General features: G+C 47.1%; 1 protein-coding gene across 2 annotated transcripts in view; it reads left to right on the top strand.

The window, feature by feature from the left end:
- Positions 1-4,585: 4,585 nt before the first annotated feature.
- Positions 4,586-26,895, top strand: part of Fam234a (family with sequence similarity 234 member A) — a 30,355-nt gene continuing 8,045 nt past the window's right edge. The window contains exons 1-2 of one of the 2 annotated variants that reach the window (XM_052196304.1): positions 4,586-4,803; positions 21,680-21,788. The gene's annotated coding sequence lies outside the window, so the exon portion shown is untranslated. The remainder of the gene's footprint in view (positions 4,804-21,679; positions 21,789-26,895) is intronic. The other variant, XM_052196303.1, reaches the window with a different exon arrangement.

Raw genomic sequence — 26,895 nt, forward strand, 5'->3', positions numbered from 1 at the left:
ACAGCATAAAACCAGACATGGTGCTGTTCACATGTTATCAAAGCAATTGGAAGGTAGAGGCAAGAGAATCAAAATCTCAGATTCATCCTCAACTACATAATGTCTTCAAGGCCAACCTGTATTACTTGACTCTTTGTCTAAAAGAAAAGGAAGGGAAGAAAGAAAAAAGTGCTTCCCACATACGGAATGTTAGAGTGTTGCTGATCTAGAAACAAATTACTGTGAGCTTTCTTTAGTCCTTTTAGTACTATTTATTGTCCACCCCTGAGTTTGATCTGTAGGTGGTTCTCTGTGACTGAGGCCAGCCTGGCTTACAAAGGGAGTTACAGGCTAGCTAGGGCCACAAGCCAACAAGGGCTACAAAGTGAACCCTGCACACACATTTGTGTCTGTGTTTGTGTCTCAATTTATAGCTTCCCCCCCCCCAACTATAATAGTTTTGTGAGCCAGGCATAGTGGCACACGCCTTTAATCCCAGAACTCAGGATGCAAAGGCAGGCAGATTTCTGATTTCGAGGCCAGCCTGGTCTAAAGAGTGATTTTCAGGACAGTCAAAACACAGAGACTGCCGGGCAGTGGTGGCACACGCCTGTAATTCCAGTACTTGGGAGGCAGAGGCAGGCGGATTTCTGAGTTCGAGGCCAGCCTGGTCTACAGAGTGAGTTCCAGGACAGCCAGGACTACACAGAGAAACCCTGTCTTGAAAAGAAAAAAAAAAAAAAAAAAAAGGCCACACACTTTTTTTTTTTTTTTTTTGGTTTGTTTTGGATTTGGTTTTTTTTTTTTGAGACAGGGTTTCTCTGTGTAGCCCTGGCTGTCCTGGAACTCACTCTGTAGACCAGGCTGGCCTCGAACTCAGAAATCTGCCTACCTCTGTCTGCCAAGTCCTGGGATTAAAGGTATGTGCTACCACTGCCCAGCAGTTGTAGCCTTTTTGGAAGAAGTGTGTCACTGGGGGTGAGTTTTGAATTCTCAGATGCTCAAGCCCAGCTATTTTACACACTCTCTTCCTGATGACTGCAAACTTAGCAATAAAAGTCTCAGCTCCCTACTTCTCCATCACCATGCCTGCCTGTGTGCCTGCATACTTCCCACCAATAATGGACTAAACCATAAGCTGTAAGCCAGCCCCAATTCTGTGTTTTCCTTTATAGGAGTAGCCATAGTCATGGTGTCTCTTCGCAACAATAAAACCCTAAATAAGACAAGGGACAACCTGATTCTTTGCTCCTATACCATTGTCACTTGTATATTTGTCTCAAGAATACACACTGTCTTATTGCCTTCTAGGCAAGAGCTATGTCTTTGTGCTGGCAAACTGTGGGTCAGTTTAAAAACCAAGCAAAAGGTTGAAGAGACAGCTTCGTGGTCAAAAGGGCATACTGCTCTTGTAGAGGACCAAAGCTTGGTTCCCAGCACCCATGTCTAACAGCTCACAACTTCCTGTAACCCTAGCTCCAGGAAATTTGACACCTTCCTCTGGCACCTATGGTCAAATACAGACACCTTCCCCTGACATACACATGAAAATATTTTTGTTGTTGTTTTTGTTTGTTTGTTTTGTTTTTTTCTGAGACAGGCTTTCTCTGTGTAGCCCTGGCTGTTCTGGAACTCACTCTGTAAACCAGGCTGGCCTCAAACTCAGAAATCTGCCTGCCTCTGCCTCCCAAGTGCTGGGATTACAGGCGTGTGCTACCACGCCCGGCTATATAATTTTCTTTCTTTTTTTTTTTTTTGGATTTTTTGGTTTTTTCACGACAGGGTTTCTCTGTATAACCCTGGCTGTCCTAGAACTCACTATGTAGACCAGGCTGGCCTCGAACTCAGCAATCCGCCTGCCTCTGCCTCCCAGAGTGCTGGGATTACAGGTGTGCGCCACCAACGCCCGGCTCCTTTCCTTTAACTAATGGCAAATATTAATGATTATCCTAAACCTTTCTGCTCGGACAAACGGAAAAAAACTTGTCAGGACAGCCTCCCCCCACTCCCTGACAAATGTAAACAATTATCTACAGTAATGAGACTGCACCATCAACAATAAACAGATTAACAATTTAAAGTGCATTAGGTTTGGGGTTATGGCCCAGTGATAAGAGTGTTTGCCTAACATACACTGGGCCATGGGTTAAGCTCCCCAGACCATCCTTCCCCAACCTTCAAATCACTAAGTGTAGTGTTGCAGGCCTATAATCCCAGCAAATGAGAGAGGCAGGAAAACCAGGGGTTAAAGGCTAGCTTTAAATACATTTAAAAAAAAAATGCAAAGTTGACTTGGGCTAAATGAAAACCCCATTTTGGGGGTGGGGAGGAATTTCGAGACAGGGTTTCTCTGTGTAGCCCTGGCTGTCCTGGAACTCACTCTGTAGACCAGGCTGGCCTCGAACTCAGAAATCTACCTGCCTCTGCCTCCCAAGGGCTGGGATTACAGGCATGTGATACCAGCGAGAACCCCATCTTTAAGCCAGGAGGTGGTGGCACATGCCTGTAATCCTAGCACTCGGGAGGCAGAATCAGGCGGATTTCTGAGTTTGAGGCCAGCATGGTCTACAGAGTGAGTGCCAAGACAGCCAGGGCTACACAGAGAAACCCTGTCTCAAGAAAAAAAAAAGAGAACCCCATATTTAAAAAAAGAAAAAGAAAAAGAAGAAAGAAGAAGGTAGGGTTGTACCTGAACTGGTAGGGTACTTACCCACCAAACACAACAACTCTGAGCTAGATTACTAGTATTGTATAAAATCAGTGTAATGGCACACAAAGTGGAAACTTCTAGTTCTTTGGAAAGTTAGTTATGCCAAATGATGGTTTGCTGAGGCACACGGGTGAAAAGATGTTCTTGCTAACACATGAAAGACTGTTTTCCTGAAGCAGACACGTGAGAGGATGTTTGGATATAGCAGGCATGTGTAAGGATTTTTTTTTTTTTTTTTTTTTTTTTAGACAGGGTTTCTCTGTATAACCCTGGCTGTCCAGGAACTCACTCTGTAGACCAGGCTGGTCTGGAACTCAGAAATCTGCCTGCCTCTGCCTCCCGAGTGTACGCCACCACTGCCCGGCATGTAAGGACTCTTGATGAAGGAATACAAGTATGACCCCACAGACAGCGGGAGAGGAGCACTGCGCATTGGTTTGGTTTGCTCCACCTCACTATTCTTTGCTAAAGACGCGCATTTGTTCACCTCACATAGCGTTGTCGAGCTCTCCTTGTGGTAACATTGCCATTGAGTGAAATTCCCCAAAGAACTACTTGTGAGGTTCCTATGGCAGCAGCCTGCAGCTTCTGCGGCCTCACGTCAGGCCCTGTGGCGAGCTTGGCGGTTTCTTGAGGAGTGAACTGCAGCTGCTGTTTGGTGCCTGGTGGCTGCTTCCCTAAAGGACTGGTCTGCAGCTGCTGAATTGTACTTGTTGTTTGCTATGGGACTGAACTGTTCCCCAAGAGGACTGAGCTTGCCCCCCAAAGAACTATTGCTGAACTGGTCCATTTCCCCCATATCCTAATAACCTTTCTCTTCCACTACCTCGGCTGGGTGGTAGGCTAATGGAGAAGTTGATCCCATAATAAGAGTAGGTTGCAGGGGCTAGAGAGATGACTCAGTGGTTAAGAGCACTGACTACTCTTCCAGAGGTCCTGAGTTCAATTCCCAGATCCTCATAACCATCTGTAATGAAATCCAATGCTCTCTTCTGGAGTGAGCTGCTTCTGAAGGCAGCTACAGTGTACTCATGAAACTAAAATATTTTTGTTTTCTTTTTTTGTTTTCTTTTTTCGAGACAGGGTTTCTCTGTGTAGACCTGGCTGTCCTGGAGCTCACTCTGTAGACCAGACTGGCCTGGAACTCAGAGATCTGCCTGCCTCTGCCTCCCAAGTGCTGGGATTAAAGGCGTGCCCCACCACCGCCCCGCAATAAAATAAATCTTAAAAAAAAGTTGCAAAAAATGTATGCTTACAGGCACATGCCTGTAATCACAGTACTCGGGAGATATAGTTTAGAAAGTGAAGATTTCAAGTTCAAGACCAGCCTAAACTACATTAAGCCTTGTCTCAAGAACAGTCAAGTTCCCATGAGGTGACTCAGGGAGTAAAAGTCCTTGCCAAGCAATTGTGCAAGCCTGTAACCTAAGTTCGATCCCGCAACACATAAAGGTTTAAGAGAACCAACTGTACAAAATTGTCCTCTTATCTTCACTATGTCGTAGTGTGTGACTGCGTGTGCTTAGAGGAAAGAAAATACCGTGGCCAGTAAGTGCTCGTAAGCCTAGAAAAAAGAAGCCTTAGCGAGGTTCCCCTGCAGGCCAGGTGACCAACGCCTGCCTCCCTTCATGGATTCCTGGGGTTAGTACTGCAATAAGAAGCCTAGGCCATAGCACAAATAGGCTCTCTGCTGGAAAGCAGCAACACAGGACTCAGCCGCCGCGTTACTAAGCAACCAACTCCCGCATTAGAACTGGATCTCTCTGGTACGCCCCTTCCGCTGACAGGAAGTGACGCACAGTCCAGGTGGGCAGAACTAAGGGGGGCACATCCTCTCTGGGGCGGGGCCTGCTGCGGGGCGGGCCTCCTGGGTGGGCCCAGTGGGGGCGTGGCACACTGTCCTCGGGGCCGGGGCGGGCCGGGGCGCGCCAGGGAGGGGCGCTGCTGTCCGGCGTAGTCTATGCTCCTGTTCAGCTGCTGTACTCCCGGGAACCTTGGGAATGTGGATCCCGGACTCCAGGGACCGCAGTTGAGCCAGCCTCGGCAGTCCTGTACCACTTGCTGAGGAGCAGGATCTCCCGGACGCGTCCGACAGCAGGTCAGGATCGGACTAGGTAACTCTCAACGCGCGAGCTGGTTCGGGCAAAGCCGTCTGCGTTCGATCGCCGTGAGCTAGTGGGGGCCTGGAGCGGGTCCCGCTTCCACATGCGGCGCCCAGCTAAAGTCGGCCCCGCCTGAGCTCCCAGGCACCCTGAGCACAGGGCCCTAGCACCCTCAAGCGTGCGGAACTCGGCCAAACAAATCTGTGCTGCGTCGTGTCTGTTCCCTGGAGGGCGCTGTGCTGACCCGGAGCAACGGGTTGACCTACCAGAGAGGGAACCTGTGCTCCGGTGGACATGTTAATCTCGTGCAGTTCCTTAAATCCTCTTTGGGCCCCGCGTGTTTTGTATCAGTGAGAATCAGTTCATGTTCTTCAAGTTCAGGGCTAAGGCAGTGAGGTGGGTAAGGTCAGGAGTGGTTGGAGATGGGATGTCTTCGTTTTCCACCCTCACAGTTCTGTAAGGGAAGTGGGCTGATAGGGGGTGATAGAAACCACTGTTCTAATGACCCAGTTTGGGAAGTCTAACACCCCCCTCCACATTCTTTTTGTATTACTAGGTACAAAGGAAGTAGGTACAGCAGAGCTTATGAAATGTGTGTGTGTGTGCAAACGAGTGTGAGTGCAGGTGTAAGTGTGTGTCGGGGAAGATGACTTGTAGGGGCTCTCCTTCCTCTATATGGGTTCCACAGAATCCTCTTGTCACAAGTCCTCCAGTGCTGGAATTGTGTGTCACCATTCCAGAACCCTACTAACTGACCTAGTACCCCAGCTTTCCAACTCTCTTTTGGGAATGGAGTTTTTTTGTTGTTTTGTTTTGTTTTAGTTTTTTGTTTGTTTTTGTTTGTTTGTTTGTTTGTTTTTGAGACAGGGTTTCTCTGTATAGTCCTGGCTGTTCTGGAACTCACTCTGTAGACCAGGTTGGCCTCGAACTCAGAAATCTGCCTGCCTCTGCCTCCCAGAGTGCTGGGATTACAGGCATGCGCCGCCATCCGCGCCGGCGGGAATGGAGTTTTTTGAGACAAGGTTTGCTTTTATCCCTGACTGGCCTGGAACTCATGATATTTTCCAGGTTGGCCTCAAACCAGAGGTGAGCCTCTTTGCTCTTTCAAGTATTGGGGTCTCAGAAATATGCCACCAAATCCAGCTTGTGAATGTTACATTTTTTTTTAGAATTTATGTGTATGATTGTTTTATCTGGAAGTGTGTGTATGTGTGTGCGTGCACACATGCGTGTGCACGAGTGTACCATGGGAGTGCTTGGTGCCCATGGTGGTTAGAAAAGGGAGTTGGATCCTCCAGAACTAAAGTTCCAGATGGTTGTGAACCACCATGTGCATGCTGGGGATCAAACCTGTGAACCAACTCTCCAGCCCCTTGGGATTATATTTTAAAATCCTACTGACCATGCCTGTGTGAAAGGGGTGCCTTACTCCCTCTAATTACAGCTGAAGTTTTCCGCCTAACATTCACATGAGCTTTAGTCAGTTGGTCTTGGTTTGGGGCTTTGCCCGGGGAAAGGAAGCATTCAGCACATAAACTTCCCTGTAGAAAATGGAGGGAGTCTTAGAGAGAACAGCATGGTCATAGTGGTAGAAAAGGCATAGGTATTGCCACATCTAATTGACATCCTGTGCTTACAGTTGGCATTTAAAGTCACCAGATCCTGTCAGATTTCTTTAATGAACATACATGTTAGTAAATAACTCACGTGTGTTTATGAGCACATGTGCGACAACTCTCCCTAGAGAGGCTGATGATCATATTAAGGACATTTATTCAGCGCGTACTTAAGTCTATTTTTCTGCCAGCTACCACTCTGCTTTGTCCTTGTGTGGGGCCAGGATGGGGAATGGGAAAGCAAGGACAAGTGTGTGCTCTTAAATTTCTGGAACTCTCTGTGGAGAGGACCCAGAGCAGTGTGAGAGTTGCCCTAAGCCACACTGCTGAAGAGCATCATGGGAAGTGTCCCAGTAGATTCTGGGCCCAACTCGGCTTTGCAGATACAGTGGAGCATGTAGAGGGGGAAGGGGCAGATGAGGGGACAGGTGCAGAGCCGCAGGGTGATGGGACACAGGGAGGATGACACTGGATAGACAGACAGGAACCAGGGGTGGAAAGACCTGTGTTAGCCAAGGTGTTGACTTTGTTCTGAAGTGGCGATGAGTCATTCTGTAATTGTAAGAGGAGTAACATGACCAGCAGATATTTTGGGAACATTTGAGAAAGCTCCAGGATTTGTCGTGAGAGATTTTAAAATAATAACCTATGTGGTCCCTGGGAGGCGGACCTGGGGCTGCCGAGCTGTCTCAGCAGGTAAATGCAGCTGCTACCAAGCCTGCTGAGTGGCTTCGATCCCTAGATCCCACTTGGCATGAGGAGAGAACCAACCCTTGCAAGTTGTCCTCGGATGTCCACATGTGATTTGTCTGTGGCACGTGTGTACCCATACTCTATTCACACACATTAAGTAAAATGAAATAAAGAGAGGAGGAGCCAGATTGACAGGTTAAATAGAATCTACAAGGCTTATTAAGTGTTCCAAAATTTACCATGGATTTCACTCAAAATTGATCTTCAACCCCACATGCTGGGTGTGGTACGTTCCCAATCTCATTTGTAAACTCCTCCTTGGAACTTAAGTTGTCATGATATAACACACACAGAAAATGCTGACTTCTGGTTAAATAACCAGAAAAATCAATGCTCACAGTTGGCGTGACTCATCTGTGAAGCGGAGTATATTTTAGAATGTTCACAGGTTGAACATGTGGGAGAAGTGTGCTAGCTCATAGGTTATCTGTTGACCTCAGTCTTGGCATTAATTCACAGAGCTGGTGTTCTCTACTCCTGTGAATGTATAGATATGTACATTTTAATTTTTTTTAAATGATACAACAGTCAGGCACAGTGACACTGGCCTATAATCTTAGTATTGGAGAGGTATGAGTATGAGTTTGAGGTCAGTCTCAGCTAAGTTTCAAGTTGAGGGCTAGCCTAGGTTATGAGACCCTGTGTAAAAAAAAGAAACAAAACGGATTTCTGAGTTCGAGGACAGCCTGGTCTACAAAGTGAGTTCCAGGACAACCAGGACTACACAGAGAAACCCTGTCTCAAAAAAACTAAAAAAAAAAAAAAAAATCCGGGAAACTACAAAAATGATAAGTAAATTGAGACAAAGCTTTAAGCAAATTAATGCAAAATTAGTTATAACTTATCTTAATAGTTCCCCTACTAAAAAACAGGAATGAAAAGGAGTAATACTGATTTATGGGGGAGTTGTAGGAAATGAGTCTATTCTAGACTTCAGGGCAAAGTTTATTCCTTGGGCCAATCTATAAGACTTATCTGAGGCCGGTTTTCTTCTAGCGTCAGGTGTGTATGTGCTGGGAAGCTTTGTGTCTCAGTCAGGGAGCTATGACCTGAAAATTTGTTCCCCTTTGAGAACTGGCTGAGGCCCTGTCCTTTGTTTTGAGGTTGTACTTTGTGGAGAGAGTCAAGGGTGGGTCCCTGTAAACAACTGAACACTAACCATCTTTGTCTCATAGCTGCTTGGCTCAGCTAGAAAACCGGGTGCTGCCTGGCTGGTTTTTGTGGGTGTCTCTCTCAAGTATCTCCTATGGAATGCAGTTAGAGTTAGACAGGGAGCAGTCCTGGAGGTGGCACAGGCCACACGGGGTAAAAGACATCCTTTGTTCTTTCCTTTGCTGGTCTTTGGTTTCAAGACAGGGTTTCTGTAACCTTGGCTATCCTGGAACTCTGAGTTTGAGGCCAGCCTTGGATTCAGAGATCCACCTGCCTCCCGACTGCTGGGATAACAGGTGCATACAGCCATACCCGGCTTGTTCTTGGTTTTTTAGCTATGTTTTTTGTTTGTTTTTCCAGATAGGGTTTCTCTTTTTAACAGTCCTGGCTACCTTGGAACTTGCTTTGTAGACCAGTCTGCCAGTCTGGCCCTGAACACAGAGATCAGCCTGCCACTGCCTCTGCCTCTCTGCCTCTCTCCCTCTCTGCCTCTCTGCCTCTCTGCCTCTAGCCTTTAGCCTCATTCTTGTTTTTTAAGACAAGATCTTGCTATATATAGCCCAGGGTGAATTTCAACTCGCTATGATCATGTTGTGGGGGTGGAGGATGGGGGGAGTATGGGGGTTTTGTGGTTACCATCTTGCCTAGATGGTAAATACGTTTTTAAATTATTTTTGTGTATACTGTTAGGCTCTAGAACAAGGAGACTAAATTATCTTGCTCATCTTTTTGTCCAGAGACTTGCTCCTTATAATCTTCTGCCCATTATGATTTCAATGATATTTGAGTGTCCAATGTGTGTGTGGCTTATGGGACACCGTAGAAGTCTTTCTGCCATAAAACAGCTATTGATCTGGCAGAAGATGAGTGTGTGCGTGCGTGCATAATGTGCTCGTGAGAATGTGTGCATGAGAGCATGTGTGTATGTGTGAGAGCGAGTGTGTGTGTGTATATGTGTGAGAGCGTGTGTGTACATGTGTGTGAGAGCATGTGTGTGCGTGTGAGAGCATGTGTGTACATGTGTGTGAGAGCATGTGTGTGTATGAGAGAGCATGTGTGTGTGTGTGCATGTGAGAGCGTGTGTGTACATGTGTGTGTGAGAGCGTGTGTGTGTGTGTGTGTGTGTGTGTGTGTGTGAGAGAGAGAGAGAGAGCGTGTGTGTACGTGTGTGTGTGTGTGTGTGTGTGTGTGTGTGTGTGTGTGTGTGTGAGCATGTGTCTGTGTGTCCCTTTACTTTCAGCTATCAGTAGAATCGCCACTGCCATTCGCTCCCTCTGGCCTGACATCTCAAACCTTCCCTAAGTATGAAGCAAACAGAGCCAGATTTGTCCTTTTATCTTCAGTTGTCACTGACTTAGAAACCGACTAGAGCACTGGGACAAGGGGAACCATATCTTATTTCTTTTCTGCACCTCCCATGTTTATGAGCTGAAGGAACTGTTGCACAATTTTATTGTTCAGCCCCACAGTCAACCTTTTTACTCAGGTCACGATAGCCTGTGTGCATGGACAGGCGTGGCAGCCCGGGGACTTGACTGGAAGAATGAACACGGTCTCGTTTCCTCTTAGTCCTTGGTGCCAGGTTATCAGCTGCAGAGGCCATCCTAGGAACGACCTTGCCTTGTCTGCTGGCTTACGTGATGTGTGGCATAGTGCTGGGATGTCGCTTGTCAGGCATGCACAGAGCGCTGGTTTCCATCCCGAGTCCCCGGTACTTACTTCAGTATGTATGTGTGCACATCTAAGTCGTCTGCGCGCATGCGTGTATTTGTACATGTGCTTGAGTGTGCATTGGCAGACTGAATGGACATCGGGTATCTTTCTCAGTTCTTCTCTACCACATGTTTTTAGATTTTCTTGTTTTATGTGCATGAGTGCTCTTTCTGTGCATATGTTTGGGCACTACATGAGTTCCTGGTGCCCTTGGAGGTCAGAAGAGTGGTGGATGCCCTGGGACTGGACTGACAGCTGGTCGTGAGCTGTCGTGCACGTGCTGGGAATAGAAGCTGAGCCCACAAGAAGAGCAGCAGCAGATGCTTGTTATCCCCTGTCCAGCCACTGAGCCGTCTCACCAGCCCTGACAATAAATCGCTAAAAAATGTATTTTAAAACAATTTTTTGTTTGCATGTAATTGTAGCACTTATTAAAATGAAGGCAGATTTGCATCCTAGTGAGACTGATGTGCTTCTTTATTTTTAAGAAATTAAAAATATGAAATCAAAGTTAAGCTGAGGTCATGATCTCAGTGCTTGGGAGGTGGAGGCAGGTGCCTTTCTGTGACCTCAAGGCCAACTTGATCTACTTAGTGAGTTGGAGGCCAGACAGGAATGCACAGTGAGAGCCTGTCTCAAAAAGAAATATATAAAAAAAAATTAAAAATAAAGATTGAGGTGTAGCATTGCACACCTTTAATCCCAGCACTCAGGAAGCAGAGGCAGGCAGATCCCTGTAAGTTTGAGGCCAGCCTGGTCTACAGTGAATTACAGGTCAGGGTTATTAGAATACTGTCTCAATAAGGTAGTTTGAATATTCAATACTCCAAAACAGTGCATCTTCAGAACTTGATAAGTTATGTGATATTTTGATTTTGTAAATGCTGTGTTTATATTTGCATAAATGCATAATAAAAATGCTAGAAGTATGTTTCAAGCCATCTAAGAAATTATAGAAATTTAGTCCTAATGTGAAACGGGGATTCTTTTTGGGATTGTTTGTTTTCAATGTAGGATCTCATATAGCTCTGGTTAGCCCTGAACTTGCTATGTAGCCAAGGCTGATCCCAGTCCTTATGCTTTCCGCCCTGTCCCCTCCCAAGTGCTGGGGTTATCCGTGTTTACCACTGTGCCTGGTCTTATTTTTATATTAACCAACTGTCCAGGCTCTAGCTGTTAGTGTTGACTCTGCAGTGGCTTAGGGACAGTACCTGGCTCAGTTTCCCTGAGCTGGAATCCATACCAGGTTTTCTTGGCAGCCAGGCCTTGGGATGCTTTGTCTGGTCCTCCAGGTATTTTTAATGACCACGGCAAAGGGAAACATTAATACCTTCCTGGCGATGATGAACACATCTTTGCACCAGGCGCATGGTGGCCATTTACAAAGTGAAAGATGAACCGGTTGGCTTTGGCTTTGCTGCTCTTGAGACCTTTAATAACTATTTATTTGTTGATGTCTGGGTAGAGTCCCACCAAGAAAGTCCTTAGGGATTTATTTTATGGGTGCCATAAAGGACTTTCTCAGCAGTCTTTCATCTCTCAAAGACTTTCCTTCTACGCTAAGCATGCACTCACCCTCTCTGCAGCAGGGAATTATATCCCGTGTGGAGGGTGCTTGGCAGTGAACGCACCAACTGCCCTTCCCCGTTAAAGCCATCACCAGGGTCCCCCCTGAGGGAGCCTTGGTGAACTGTGGTCTTCGCGCTCAGCACTGAGGCGGGACTATTTGGGGGTCCCGCTGCTGCTGAGTTAGGCTGTATTGTTTTTCTCCACTCTGAGAAGGGAAGTGACTGCAGAGGGTGTCTTTCACCAGTAATTATTCGGGCATAAAGAGTCGCAGCAGACCAGTGGCTTGGCAGCTCTCGGGCTATGTCCTCAGTTACAGAAAACCCTCCAGTAATGATATCCTTCCATCCACAAGCAAAGCAAAACAAAAGGTTCCTGTCTTTGGAGCAAAACAGCCTCCTAGGATGAGGCCTTGGAGGCACTGACTAAGGCGCCCAGACAGCTGCTGCTTCCTCCTGAACTTGTGTGAACCTCTGACTCCACCTTCTCTTGTGAAGGGTTTCCTTTACTTTTTAAAATTATGTTCTATTTGGAACTAATTACACAATCAAAAGATATTGTAAAAATAGTGTAGTGTTGTCTTGACTCCCCTGTACCTGGATGGTAATGCCTTCTACAGGAAGTCGTTTGTTGTACAGTGTCTGACGACTTATTTCATCAGCCTGCCAGCCTTCACGCCCTGGTCTGTGTGCATGCCTGACTGTGTAAAGCATCGCTGCAGGTGGTACTGATGTGCCCAGCCTCCACATCAGGATGCCGGTCTGTCCCTCGGGACAGAGACATTCCCTGGCTATTTCGCCCACCCCTTACACTGGGCAAAAAATGGAAGAATTGTCACTGGCCATTACTCTGCTGCAGCGAACAGTGGCACCGTGTAGTTTGCTCTTAGAAACTCAGCCCAGGCAGTGGTTCTGTGAGAAACAAAGCTTGGCCATCGTTCATTATCTTTTACTGAGGGAGAAAAAAGGTCTCCTTTCTCCCCTTTCTCCGTCCGTCTGGCTTAGGTGCATTAAGGGATAAATAACATTATTTTACTTGATTTAGGCCTAGAGACTTGCCCAGTGCTTGGTTCTTTAGTTTTTTCTCAGAACAGAAACTTATAAAAGAGAGATCGCAGTGGGACTGGAGCGATGGCTCTGTGGTGAAGAGCACTTGTGCTCTTGCAGAGGACCTGGGTTCAGTTCCCAGCACCACATGGCAGCTCACCTCCATTGTAACTCCCGTTCCAGGGCATCCAATGCCGCCTTCTAGCTGTTGTGAGCATCAAACAAACGTGGTATACAGTCACGTATATCATTCATATAGCCAAAATACTTGTATATGTAAATTTTTTAAAAAATTTTAAAAAGATCACATCTTTCACGAAGTATTTATCTTTTTACCTTTTTATAATCCCTTTCTAGGCAGAGGCAGGTGGATCTCTGTGAGTGCGAGACCAGGCTGGTCCACAGTGTGAGTTCTGGGCCAGCCAGAGCTACATAGTAAGACCCTGTCTCTAAAAACAAACAAACAAACAAACAAACAAAGCAATTGTTGCTTTTGCAGAGATCCCAGGTTCAGTTCCCAGCGTCCACACAGCAGATAGTCACAACTATCTGTAACTCTAGTTCCAAAGACTTGGGCACCCTTTTCTGATCTCCATGCTCAGAACATCCATCCATTCAGACAGATGACACTCATCCACATAAAATCTTTTTTAAAACTTTTAAGCTGTAGAAATCTATTAATAATTAGTAGGCAGACTGGAGAGATGGCTCAGTGGTTAAGAGCTCTGACTGCTCTTCCACAGGTCCTGAGTTCAATTCCCAGCAACTACATGGTGGCTCACAACTATCTGTAATGGGATCTGATGCCCGCTTCTGGTGTGTCTGAGGGTGGGTGACAGTGTACTTACATAATAATAAATAAATAAATCTTTAAAAGTAATTAGTAGGCAAGCTAAATTAAGCTCATGTTCTTTGGTGTATGTATTTGTGTAGAGGGAGCATATGTACCATGGTGCACATGTGGAGGCCAGGAAAGCAAGGTTTGTGAAGTCTGTGCTTTCCTTCCACTTCCCGGGCTCCAGCTCAGTTCTCCGGGGACACTCAAGGAAGTGCCCTGACCCACTGGGCCCTCCCACCCACCCTTGAAGTTCTATTACTTTATTGTTGGGCATCTCCCAAGGTTTCTGTCTCCTGGTTCCTTTCCATGGGAAGCCTTAAAATTTGCGAGGACATCCCAGGTAGAATTTAATCTCTCTCTTCCGTGAGTCCTTTGTTATAGACTCCAATATAAAAACAGTCTCGTGAAGCCAGCCTTTGTCTAGTATGAGGACTGCGGTCTTTGGACATGCCCAGCCATGAGCCGTGGAGGGCTGTGACCACAGGCCTAGTCCAGCAGAACTTAGAACTCCGGGGCTGATATGTTCTTATATACTGTGACTTATTTGTAATAGCGACTCAAATATCCTTTAGTGCCGGTCTGGGCACACTTCAGCCTTCACAGCATGGACTGCTCAGCCCTGAAAGGAAAGACTGCCAATACTTGTGACTACTTGGGTGGGCCCCATTATACTGAACAGAAAAAAACAGCTTCAAAGTTCACACACTGTGATCCACTTACGCCGTGTTCTCTGAAGACAATATTTAGAAATGGAGAGTTCAGCCAGGCATGGTAGGCGTGCCTGCCTTTAATGGTAGCACTTGGGAGGATCAGGAACTCAAGGTCACCCTTGACTATACAGGCAGTTCCTGACTAGTCTAACTTGAGTACCTTTATTTAAGAAAGAAAGAAAGAAAGAAAGAAAGAAAGAAAGAAAGAAAGAAAGAAAGAAAGAAAGAAAGGAAGAAAGGAAGAAAGGAAGAAAGGAAGAAAGGAAGAAAGGAAGAAAGGAAGAAAGGAAGAAAAGAAAGAAGAAAGAAGAGAAAGATAGTTGAGCAAGTAAAAGTACCTGTCACCCAAACCTGGTGACTTGGGTCTAACCTGTGCAAGCCATAAGAGGAGAGAACCCTTTTTTTTTTCTTTTCTTGTTTTTGTTTTTCATGATAGGCCTCGAGCTCAGAGCCACCTGCCTGTGTCCTGAGTGCCAGTCTGGCATTGAAGGCTTTTGCCATCACCACCTGGCTCCTGTTTTGTTTTTGTTTTATTTTTGTTTTTCCAGCTTTTTGTTGTTGTTTTTAATTAAATTTTATGGGACTGGAGAAATGGCTTAGTGGTTCAATGTGCCAGCTGCCCTTCCAGAAGACACAGGTGTTGTTTCTAGCACCCACATTGCAGCTCACAACTCCCGGTAACTTCAGCTTGTCCAAGGGACCCAACACTGTCTTCTGCACATGCCATGCACACTACAAACAGGCAAATATTCATCCATGTAGAACAAAGTTTTAAACTTTTAAAAAATGATGTGTGTTAAGTTTCAGATCTGGGATTCATGGCTGAGGTGTCTAACATATTAAAGCTGACCTGGCCTCCAGGTTCTCCCAGCATCCTCAGTCCCTAGCTGTTGCAGGGTATGGCTGGAGTACCAACTTCTACCAGGCTCTCCAACCCTTTCCCCAAGAGGCTCTTCCCTATAGAATCAGCCATTTCAGTTACCCGCCTCTCCTAATACCTTTGGCCTCCTGCGTTGTTCTTGGTTCCCCTCTGTCCTTCCCCCTCCCCCTCTCCCACAGGGTTCAGGGTCATGACCCCTCTGAACTCTCCGATGTCCCTGCCTCTGGCTATACTCTCTCACCTATCTGTAATAAACTCTCTCCTGCATCATGCCTAGGAGTGGTTGATACCTTTCCTTTCCTCTTTATTTCCTTTTTTTTTTTAAACCGGTGTGTATGGGTGTTTTGTCTGCATGTGTATCTGTGAACCACACACATGCAGTACCCAAGGAGGCCAGAAGGGGGCACTGGATTCCCTGGAACTGGAGGTTTAGTTGTGAGTGGCAGTGCAGATGCTGGGAACTGAACTGGGGGTCTCTACAGGAGAATCAAGTATCCTTAACTGCTAAGCCATCTTTCCAGGCTAAGAAGCAACTTTTAAATGTTGTCTTCTGCCGGGCAGTGGTGCAGATTTCTGAGTTCGAGGCCAGCCTGGTCTACAGAGTGAGTTCCAGGACAGCCAGGGCTATACAGAAAAACCCTGTCTCGAAAAAAAAAAACCGAAACCCCCCCCCAAAAAAAAAAGTTTAAATGTTGTCTTCTGACCTCCACATGCTCTGCTGCATGTGGCTGCATTCAGACACCACAACTTTAAGAAAACAGTTCTGATGTATGGAAATCTAAATCAAAATTCAACAATTGTGGATAGGAATATATATATATATATATATATATATATATATATATATATATATATATATATATATATATATATAATTGAATGCATAAATAATTTTAAATTAATACTTAAAATGGAAATGTCACTGGGCAGGTGTGTATTTGACAGACTGTTGAGAAAATTAGAACTAAAATAAAGATAAAATCAAACTTGTAGATACAAATTAGGAAATAATTTAGACACAAATAAGGAAATATAAGGAAATAAACTATGGCTTAACATTTTCCCATCTGCCTCAGGCCGCTGATGTCTCTGCCTCTGGCTTTGTTCTCCCACATGACCACCTCACAGTTTTACCATTCTGTGTGTGTGCTCATGTGTGTTCATGTGTGTGTGCATGGAGACCAGAGGTCAGCCTCTAGTGTTCACTGGGAGCTGTCCCTCTTTTTGAAGGCCTTGACTGGGACCCGCTGCTCTCCATTTTGTCAGGGTTGCCTAGCTAGTGAACCCTCGGCGTCTGCCTGACTCCACCCATCGAGGCTGGGGTTCCAGAGCTTGCTTGGCTTGTTACCTAGATCTGGAGGCAAGCTTGGGCCTCACACGTGATCGGTAGCACTGACCGGCCTCCCACCTGGCTGCCTCCCCTCCCTCCTTTCTTTCCTTTGTTTTCCGACGTTTAGACAGTCTCTTATGAAGCTCTGTATGTAGTTCATAGGCATTCACTATAAAGAGAAATCTGTCCTTGAACTCACAGAGATCCACCTGCCTCTGGTTCCTTTCCTGGAACTCACTCTGTAGACCAGGCTGGCCTAGAACTCAGAAATCCACCTGCCTCTGCCTTCCAAGTGCTGGGATTAAAGACATGCGCCACCACTGCCCAGCCTTTTCGTGTATTTTTCAGACAGGGTTTGATGTATTTAGTTAGCTTTAAACTCATTATGTTGGCAAGGGCCGCCTTGAACCTGTGGTGCTCCCGCCAAGCCTGCCAAGTGCTGGGATCACGAGGTCGGCCACGCCCGACTTCTCCCCTAGGAGAAGTCATTTGGCTCCATAATCCATACTGTAGTGAATATTTAATCCTCTCTCCTCTGTCTCACCAGGATTTATTGACAGAGCTGCTTACGGCCTTCCTAATGTTTCCATGCCAGATGCCGCAGAGTGCCTTAGTCACCGGTGGGGAAGTGTCTACCTAAATTTGTTGTTTTGTTTACGAGGCAATCCACAATTGTTTGCACGTCTGAGCCAGTATTCCCAAGTCTTGTCATCCCTCCTCCTCCCCACCCCCACCCCACCCCCAGCACAGCACTCTGTGGCCGCGCTCACACTCAGCTCAGCCCCCAGATGGAGGCTGAGTAACATGGACTCATGACTCTTTCTCTTTTGGAGGTCACAACAGGATTAAAACTACGGCTTGCATGCTAAACACGCTCAGTGTCTGTAAGCTGCACCTCCAGTGTGCCTCCCCCTCCCTCTCTTTCTCTCTCTTCCCCTCCCCCCCCACTGCCTCCTTGTTTCTTTTGACTGACAGCATCATGTACTAACCCGTAAAGGAAGCCAGTGCTGATGCTGGGCTCCGGTGACTTCAAGTCCACCTTCACCTGCTAGGATTACACACATGCCCTGTCTTGTCTGGGCCATCATTGAGTTATTCATTTATATTTATATTTTATATTTTATATCTTTTGAGTGTATGTTTTGTTTTATTTTACTGTGTATGGGTGTTTTGACTGCGCGCGCGAGTGTGTGTGTGTGTGTGTGTGTGTGTGTGTGTGTGTGTGTGTGTGTGTAGCACGTGCATGCAGTGCCTGTGGAGGCCAGGACTGTGGCTGTGGCTCAGAGGAGACACTGGGCTCCTGTACAGGAAACCCTCGCTTCAGTCTCTAGGATCACGCAGGGCGCCCTTTACTCTCCAGCCCTGCAGCCCGCGTCACAAGTTTGCCTCGTGGCCTCTGGTGGGTTTTCAGGCCACCCTCATTTAGCCCACGAGTCTAGTGAGAAGGTCCCGCTTTGGAGAGGACTCGTGCAGCCTGGCTGCTCACAGGACAATGGCCGTCAGCAACAAGTGAGTGAGTCCCACTTTCTAGGCCTCCGTTATTTCCTGTCTGCTTCCCATCACCCGAGGGCAGGACAAAGCAGGCAGTTAGCCTGCATCAGGGACTCTGAGGACTTCTTCAACGCCCAAGCGGAATAAGGCCTTACTTCCCCTCTGCCACAAACGCTGCTCCCGTGCCTCCTGTCAAAACTGATTTTCTTACAAAAATAAACCCTGCAGGCAAGTAGACGTGTGCTGTCTTAGTTTTTCTCACTGTATCATCATCGTTAGATCATTATATGTCATCGTCGTCGTCATCATCGTCGTGGCCACAGAGCATGCGTTGACAGTCAGGACAGGATTGAGTTCAGTTCCTCAGGCTTGTACAAGCACCTTTACCACTGAGCCATTTCAACAACCATGTTTATGATTTAACTTTTTTTTAAGTGATGGGCATTGAACCCCTGGCCTCTTAAATATTAGGCAGATAGATATTCTGCCATTGAGCCACAGCCACAAACCCCTCACATTTTCCTTCTTTCTTTTTATGGGGGAAGGCTGTCCTGGAACTCACTCAGTGGACCCGGCTGAACTCTAGAGCCCTGTGCGTCTGCCTCCCAAGTGCTGGGATTGGAGGGTGAGCCACCACACCCGCATCTACAAATCTTTAAAGATTTAAAAATCTTTACTTTGTGCCTGTCAGTGTTTTGTCTGAAAAAAAAAAGTGTGTGCCTGCTGGATCCTCTGGGGTTGGGGTTGTAGACAGTTGTGGGCCACTGTGTGGGGCCGGGAGTCAAAATGAAATCTGGGTAAGCCACCTCTCTAGCCAGTGTCTACAGATTTTAATTGTGAATATCTGATTACTGCCAAAGCCAGGAATGTCCTTTTAACGGTTACCAGCATAAGAGGCGTGGCACTCACACTTAATCTCCGCACTCAGGTGGCAGAGGCAGGCGGATCTCTGAGTTGAGGCCAGCCTGGTCTATATAGGAATTTGCCAGAGAGGCAGGGCTACATAGAAAGGCTCTTTCTCAGAAGGGAGTGGGGGCGGGGAGGGAGCAAGAATCAAAGAATAGCAAGAAACCAGGCCTATCACGTGCTACATGCTACCATGCCTGATCGTGGTTGATTATTATTATTATTATTTTTTTTTTTTTTGGTTTTTTGGATTTGGTTTTTTTGAGACAGGGTTTCTCTGTGTAGCCCTGGCTGTCCTGGAACTCACTCTGTAGACCAGGCTGGCCTCAAACTCAGACATCTACCTGCCTCTGCCTCCCAAGTGCTGGGATTACAGGCGTCCGCCACCACCGCCCTGCTGATTTTTTTTTACTTACATATGAGTGGGTGACTGTATTGTGTGCATGTGCCACAGCGCATGTGCGGAGGTCAGAGGACAAGTCTGCAAGAGCTGATTCCTCGCCCTACTGTGTGTAGCCCGGGGATCACACTCAGACTGTAAAGCTTGGCCACGGGCGGGGTCTGCCCTATGAGGGGGGAGGGGGTGTCTTGTGCAGCCAGTTTATAGCTCTGAAGAGGTGAGCATGACTTAGAACTTGCGATGCTTTTTCTTCTGCCTCCCCTGGATCACAGGTATAAGCTACCATGCCCCGCGTGGGGGGGGGGGGGTGCTGTGCTGGGGCTCAAACTCAGGGATTCGAGCATCCAGGCAAATACCCTTCCAGGTCAGTTACGCACTCGGCCTGTGATTGCCAGAGGTCATTACAGTGTGCAACAGGTTCTGAGACAGGACTTCATTCTTGGTATGGGTGGCAGCTGCTAAGGCGGGAAAGCCGGGTGGTTAGCCACACAGAAGGGTCACCGTCATCCCAGGCACAGGGAGTCCCTGCCGGTTTGCCAATTTTAATTCTACTTGTGGCCAGGAGGCCTTTCTGCCCGGCTTCCTCCTCTGTTGACTCCTCCTGCTGTTTCTACTTGAAAACTTAGTCTTCTTCAAGGCAGGAAATGGCACCTGCAGCCCCTCCCCCAGACTTTAACACGGAGTGAATTTCCGAGTCAGGGTCTCACTCTGTTGAGCAGGCTGGCTCCAAACTTCTCCAGTAGTCGGGACTGTTGCTGGGTGCTTTGGAACCTGCCAAAATAAAATATTTTATAATTTTCTACTTTAACTGTCCTCTTTTTGTTAAGCTGCTTATTCTGAATAAAAAGGCATCGACAGTGTTAAAAGGGAAAAAGGAAACTAAACTAAAATGTTAATCACCTAGGCACAGTAGTGAGAACGTGTTTTTTTCTTTTTTTTTTCCAGTCAGGGTTTCTCTGTGTAGCTCTGGCTGTCCTGGAACTCACTCTGTAGACCAGGCTGGTCTTGAACTCAGAAATCCGCCTGCTCTGCCTCCGAAGTGCTGGGATTAAAGACATGTACCACCACCACCCAGCGAGAACTTATTTTCCCAAGGGCCTTTAGCCCCACCCAGCGCACAAGAAGCAGAGCTAGCAGATCTCTGGGGCCATGCCAGCCTGGGTCCACAGTGAGAACCAGCTCAAAAAGAACAAAAATCACAAATATACATAATATGTTCATATTTTATCTCTTTGGAGTTTATGGTGATTGGTTGAGATTTTACTTTATTGAGGATTTTTATTTGATTTCTGTCAAGATCATACATAGATAGCCTGGGCTAGCCTTAAACTCATTGTAGTGAGGATGACTTAAACCCTTTACCCTCCATCTCCTCCTCCCCGGTGCGGGATTACACGTGTGCACTATCACCACTGACTTTACAGAGAATTTTTTAAAGATTTATTTAATTTAATTTTTTTCAAAGATTTATTAACACATGTAAGTACACTGTAACTGTCTTTGGACACACCAGAAGAGGGCACCAGATCTCATTACAGATGGTTGTGAGCCACCATGTGGGTGCTGGGATTTGAACTCGGGACCTTTGGAAGAGCAGTTAGTGCTCTTTACCTGCTGAGCCATCTCTCCAGCCCTTTACTGAGAATTTTTAAGCTAGTTTTCTTGTTTTATTTGTTTGTTTGTTTTTAAGACAGGGTTTCTCTGTGTAACAGCCCTGGCTATCCTGGAAATCCCTTTGTAGATCTACCCGGCCCCCAACTTTAGCCCAGTAGCAGATGATTCTCTGTGAGTTTGAGGCTAGCCTGGTCTATAAATGATACCAGGCTAGTCAGTATTTTATAGTGAGGTCCTGACTCAAAACTACCACCCACTCCAAAAAGAAAACAAAAGAAAAACAAAAGGAAAAGAGGGTTGGTGCTGCGGCTCAGAGTTTGCATGCTGTGGCTAGGGTATGCAAAGTCTTGGGGTTCAGTCCCCAGAACTGTGTGTGTGTGCCTACGCGTGCGCGCACGTGTACACACACACACACACACACACACATACACACAATAGTTTAGTATCTTGAGGTCTGTACTTAGGAGCAACAAATTTCCTGAGAATTGCCAAAAAAGAAGGACTCCAGACCCATGTTGGGTGAGCCGATTCCAGGGAGGCTTCTCCTGTCCCTCTGTGCACCTCTCCTGGTTGGCAATAAGGAGAGGAGGCTCCACTGTGGAGTGAGGAGAAATGCAGCCTTTCTCTGATTGCATGAACGATAATGGCTAAATCTGTAGTGCCTAAAGGGGATGGACAGAAGGCAGGCGCCCAATAGTCCTTCTCCACCTGGCTGCTCGGGAGACCCTAGGAAAACTCTGACCCCACCCTGGAGGGCTCTTAGATAATATGGGGCATTGCATCAAGTAGCTGTAGTGTGGATCGCTGTGGCAGGACCTGCTGCAGTCATCGGTGACCTGAAATGCATTTACTGAGGGCTTTCCAACCCCTTAGGTCTGCCTGGGCCTATGAAGACAAAGACCCCCCAAGACCAATGAGCAGATGCCCCAGCAGTTGGCCAGGATCGTCTGTTGAACACGCCCTCGGCTGCCCCACCCACCAGGTAGGTCTGGGAAACGTGGACCTTGAGGACAGATGGGCCGTGTATCCAGACTCTTAGAACCCTGGCTGACACCCAATGTGTGGAGGTTTTTTGTTGTTTTTGAGATGGGGTCTGATTCCATAGCTAGTCTGGCCTTCTACAAGGACAGTCCCCTGCTTCAGCCTCCCAAATGCCAGTATTGCGGGTCTGAGCCACCATGCAGGGCTCGGTATGGAGCCTGTCTCTGCAGCACCAAGATGCTCTGGCTTCAGACAGGTGATGCCGGCAGCCAGGCTCGGGCTAGAGTTTCCTGCCTAGAGTGTGAAGCTTCCCGAGCTTTAGAGGCAGAATCCAAGATGTTAGCATGTGGCTTCTCATTTGGTCCTCTCTGCTCTGCCAAAGACACATTTCAAATGTTCCTTCCCTGTGTCCGTGGCGCTGTTTGCCGAAGCTCTGCTTTTCTCCCAGCTCTCTCCTCACCTGGGGGCCCTGCTGTTGACCCTGCCAGGTGCAGTTGCTGACTTTCCCCGGTTATCTTTCCTTGTGGCCAGCTGCCCAACCCCGCACGGCTCGGGTGCCCGGGGTTAATGAGGTGCCAGGCGTGACTCAGTGTTTGATTTTCCTTGTGTCCAGCTCATTGCCTCTGATAGGAATGCCTCTTCTGACCTTCAAGAACTGAGCATTTAGTACTCCGGAGAATGTACACAGATTTTGTTGTGGTAAAAAATATTACATGATAAGACATGATTGTAACTCCTGAACAGTGCAGATTGTGAGCGTGGGCTCAGCCTGAGTCGCATAGTAAGACCCTATCTCAAAAACAAAACAAAAACCATGGGGGTGGAGAAGTTGGGCAGCTGTTAAGTAGTTGTTGTTCTTCCAGAAGACCAAGTTTCAATTCCCAGACCCACACGTCAGCTTTCCGCCTTCCGTAACTCTATTATTCTAGCACTAGAGTGAAACAGGATAAGAGGTGAGGCCAGCCTTGACAACAAGTTTGAGAGCAGCCTGGACTATGCAAGACCCTGTTTCAGAACAAATAAACATTTTTATTGTCTTCTAAAGTAGATGTGCCTCTTTTACTAGTGAGGAAACTGAGGTACAGTCAAATCAGATCATTGTCTCAGGTCACATACTTAGGAGCAAGGCTTTACCCCAGAACCTACCTTCACTCTAGATCTCATTTGTGTTTTTGTTTGTTTTTCAAGATAGGGTTTCTCTCTGTAGCCCTGGCTGTTCCAGAACTCACTCTGTAGACCAGGCTGGCCTTGAACTCTCAGATCAGCCTTCCTCTGCCTTGTGAGTGCTGGTATCAAAGATGTGTGCCACCACTGCCCAGCCCAGTATTAAAATAACTAATAGTATTTTAATGTTATTTTAACTTAGCACTGAGGAGGCACGGGCAGGTGGATCTCTGAGTTCAAGGCAAACCTAGTCTTCCATAGTGAGTTCCCAGCCAGCCAAGACTAAATAGTGAGACCGTATCTCATGAAAAAGTTCCATTAAAACGGGAGTCTAGATCTTAAGTTGTTGTGTGTAGCTTGTGCTACTCCACCTAAACCGGGAACAGGCCACACTGCCAACCCCCACACAGCTTCCCTTGAATCCACAGAAAAAAGACACAGACACACACATTGTTCATTTTCACCTTGCCTTCTTGGCACAATTGCTGGGCATTATTAAACTCCCGAGGCCATCATACCCTTATCAATACTCTTAGCTCTGTACCTCCCGCCTGCCCTAAACTTTAGTTGCTCAGTTACATCTAGTCCCTGCTGAACGCCCCGGACTGCTCGCCCGTAGGAGCGGCCTGTGTCGAGATCTCACATGCTGATCAACTTTTCCCCATCAGAAGCATGGCGAACCTTGTCTCTCCTTCCTTGCATCTCTTTGCTTGTCTCCAGGGCCCAGAAGTCCCTCTCATTCCCTCTGCCCAGCAATTGGCCCATGGTTTCTTTACTGACAGATCAAGAACTAGTTGGTGAACAGGACCTTAGTATCAGAACCTACATTTTGCCACAGACTTTTTCTGGGGAAACATCTATTCACCCCAGAAGGGGGTGAATAAGTTTTTCTTAGTTTCTAAGAAGAATGTGGGTGAAGGTCACAGAAGCAGAGAAGGCTGAAAAGCAGCTGAACAGCTGAAGTCCCCCCCACCCCCCACCCCCACCCCCTCCCGGCTCTAGAGGGCTCTCTCTGCACAGCTTGCAGGCGGCAGGTCTGAGATTCTCCTGAGCACTCGGCTGGTCATAGTCTCCTCCCCTGGGAGCTGTTTCCTCTTTCTGTAAAGCTTGGAAGAGTCCTTCTAGAATCTTCCACTTTGCCTTCCCATCCCCACTGAAGATAATGTTTTCATCAGAGCAATCTGCTTTCTGACAGATCTCTTGGTTGCCCATTTGTGAGGGTATTGGCTTCATCAGACTGGTGCACATCCTTTCCTATCTGCATGCCTGACTTAGGAATAGGTGGGGTGCCGGGCAGTGGTGGCGCATGCCTGTAATCCCAGCACTTGGGAAGCAGAGGCAGGTGGATTTCTGAGTTCGAGGCCAGCCTGGTCTACAGAGTGAGTTCCAGGACAGCCAGGGCTATACAGAGAAACCCTGTCTCAAAAAACCAAAAAAAAAAAAAAAAAAAGGAATAGGTGGGGCGTGGCTAAGGAAGGACTCTAGTGGACCTTTTTGCATGAGGAAGCTGAGCTGTAGTGTCCAGTCAGCTGGAGCTGAAGGATCACCTGTGATTAACAAGAGACCAAAACCACTAAAGTCAAACCTTTGTTTGTGGGGACAGTTGATGCTGGTCAGCTGGAGCTGAGCAATTGGAGGGGATGGAGACCAGCCCCACTGAGGTAAAGTCTTTTGGGAAGTGTTACCTTGGGGTCAGCAATCAGGAGCTGTGTTCCAGAGGCAGCCCAAGGAAGGTTGTACCTCAGGCTGGCACTATGGAGCTGAGTAGTGTAAGAGTCTTTAAGATGGAACCAAGTTTTGAAGGCATGAAGACGTCATGGAGAACATCTGAGGCTTGGCACTGTAAGAGGCCAAGAGAAGCCGGGCGGTGGTGGAGCACGCCTGTGATCCCAGCACTCTGGGAGGCAGAAGCAGGTGGATTTCTGAGTTCGAAGCCAGCCTGGTCTACAGAGTGAGTTCCAGGACAGCCAGGGCTATACAGAGAAACCCTGTCTCGAAAAAACCAAATCCAAAAAAAAAAAAAAAAAAAGAGGCCAAGAGAGGCAGTTGATGAAAGGTGCAGCCTCAGTAGCAGTTGTAGGCCCCGGACGGAAGGGATCATGCAGAGAAGTTGAGACTTGCCACCATGAAGTAAGCCCCAGAGGTTGTTAGTGAAAGTGCAGCCCAGTGGCCACAGAAGTCCCCGGCATTTTGGAGAAGCCAGATGGGGCAGAGCCTGCCCGAGCTTAGGAGACCAGCCTGTGCTGCAGAGGACTGAGCTGGAGAGGTGGCCCGAGCCCCTTGGAGGAGCCCAGGGGGCCGAGGAAGGATTGCAGACGTTTACAGTTAGCTTGGCTTTACTTTGTTCAGATCATGGCTGTGCCCTGCTGCTTCCCTGTTTTGTTTTGTTTGCTTGTTTGTTTTATTTCATTTTGAGACAGGGTTTCTCTGTAGCCTTGGCTGTCCTGGAACTCTGTAGACCAAACTGATTCTGCTGGATTGAGAAGTGAGTGCTGCCCCCACCCCACCCCACACAAGGCACACTCATTTTCTTCCTGTTTTTTTTTTTTTTTTCTTTTTCGAGACAGGGTTTCTCTGTGTAGCCCTGGCTGTCCTGGAATTCACTCTGTAGACCAGGCTGGCCTCGAACTCAGAAATCTGCCTGCCTCTGCCTCCCAAGTGCTGGGATTAAACATTCTTCCCTCATAAAGTAATAAAGTACTTAATTTGTTTTTGATTTTACAGGAGCCCACAATTGAGAGATTTTTACCCTTTCTTTTTTATGGGATTTTAATGTTTTACAGAGAATTTGGATTTTAAAAGAGACTGGTTATTTTAGAAGAGACAGCATTTAAAGTGTTTGAATTTGTAAAAAAAAAAAAAACTGTGGGACATTTAACGTTTGCGAGGTGTTTTATAGTGTGAGTTTTTTATTAATGTGTATTATTTGTAGCGGATGAACAAGAAAGGAAAGGTTGTGACTTAATAGTGATGTGTTTGTGTATCAAGTTGACAAGGGCTCAGTTGTCCTGGATAGTTTTATGCCAAGGTGACAAAAGCTAGAGTCATTGAAGAAGAGGAACCTTAATTAAGAAGATGCCTCCTTAAGACTGGGCAAGCCCCGCCGGTCGGTGGTAGCACATACCTGTAATCCCAGCACTCTGGGAGGCAGAGGCAGGCAGATTTCTGAGTTCGAGGCCAGCCTGGTCTACAGAGTGAGTTCCAGGACAGGCAGGGCTACACAGAGAAACCCTGTCTCGACAAAACCAAATTAAAAAAAAAAAAAATCCAAAAAAAAAGACTGGGCAAGCCCCTGGCACATTTTCCTAGTGATTGATGGGGGCCTTCCATTGTGGGTGGGGCCATCCCTGGGCTGGTGGTCCTGGAATTTATAAGAAAGCAAGATGAAGCCAGGCGGTGGTGGTGCACGCCTGTAATCCCAGCACTTGGGAGGCAGAGGCAGGCGGATTTCTGAGTTCGAGGTCAGCCTGGTCTACCGAGTGAGTTCCAGGACAGCCAGGGCTACACAGAGAAACCCTGTCTCAAAAATCAAAAAAAAAAAAAAGAAAGAAAGAAAAGAAAGAAAGCAAGATGAATGCTTTAATCCCAGCACTCAGGAGGCAAAGTCAGGTGGATCTCTGAGTTCAAGGCCAGCCTGGTCAACCAAGTGAGTTCCAGGACAGTCAAGGCTACGCAGAGATAGCTTGTCTCAAAAACAAACAAAATAAAACAAAAAAAAAAATAAACAAAAGCAAAAAAAAAAAAAGGAAGGAAGGAAAAAAAAAAGAAAGAAAGAAGCCAGCTGAGCAAGCCATGAGGAGCAAGCCAGTGTGCAGCCACTCTCCTCCACGGCCTCTGTGTCATCAGCCCCTGACGCCCTTCAGTGACGCCACGATGAGGGGAAAGTGGGAGCTAACGAAGCCCTTGCCTCCCCATCTTGCTTTTGGCTGTGGTGTTTCATCACA

The sequence above is a fragment of the Apodemus sylvaticus genome, chromosome 10 (assembly GCF_947179515.1).
Source record: "Apodemus sylvaticus chromosome 10, mApoSyl1.1, whole genome shotgun sequence".
Taxonomy (NCBI): Eukaryota; Metazoa; Chordata; class Mammalia; order Rodentia; family Muridae; genus Apodemus; species Apodemus sylvaticus.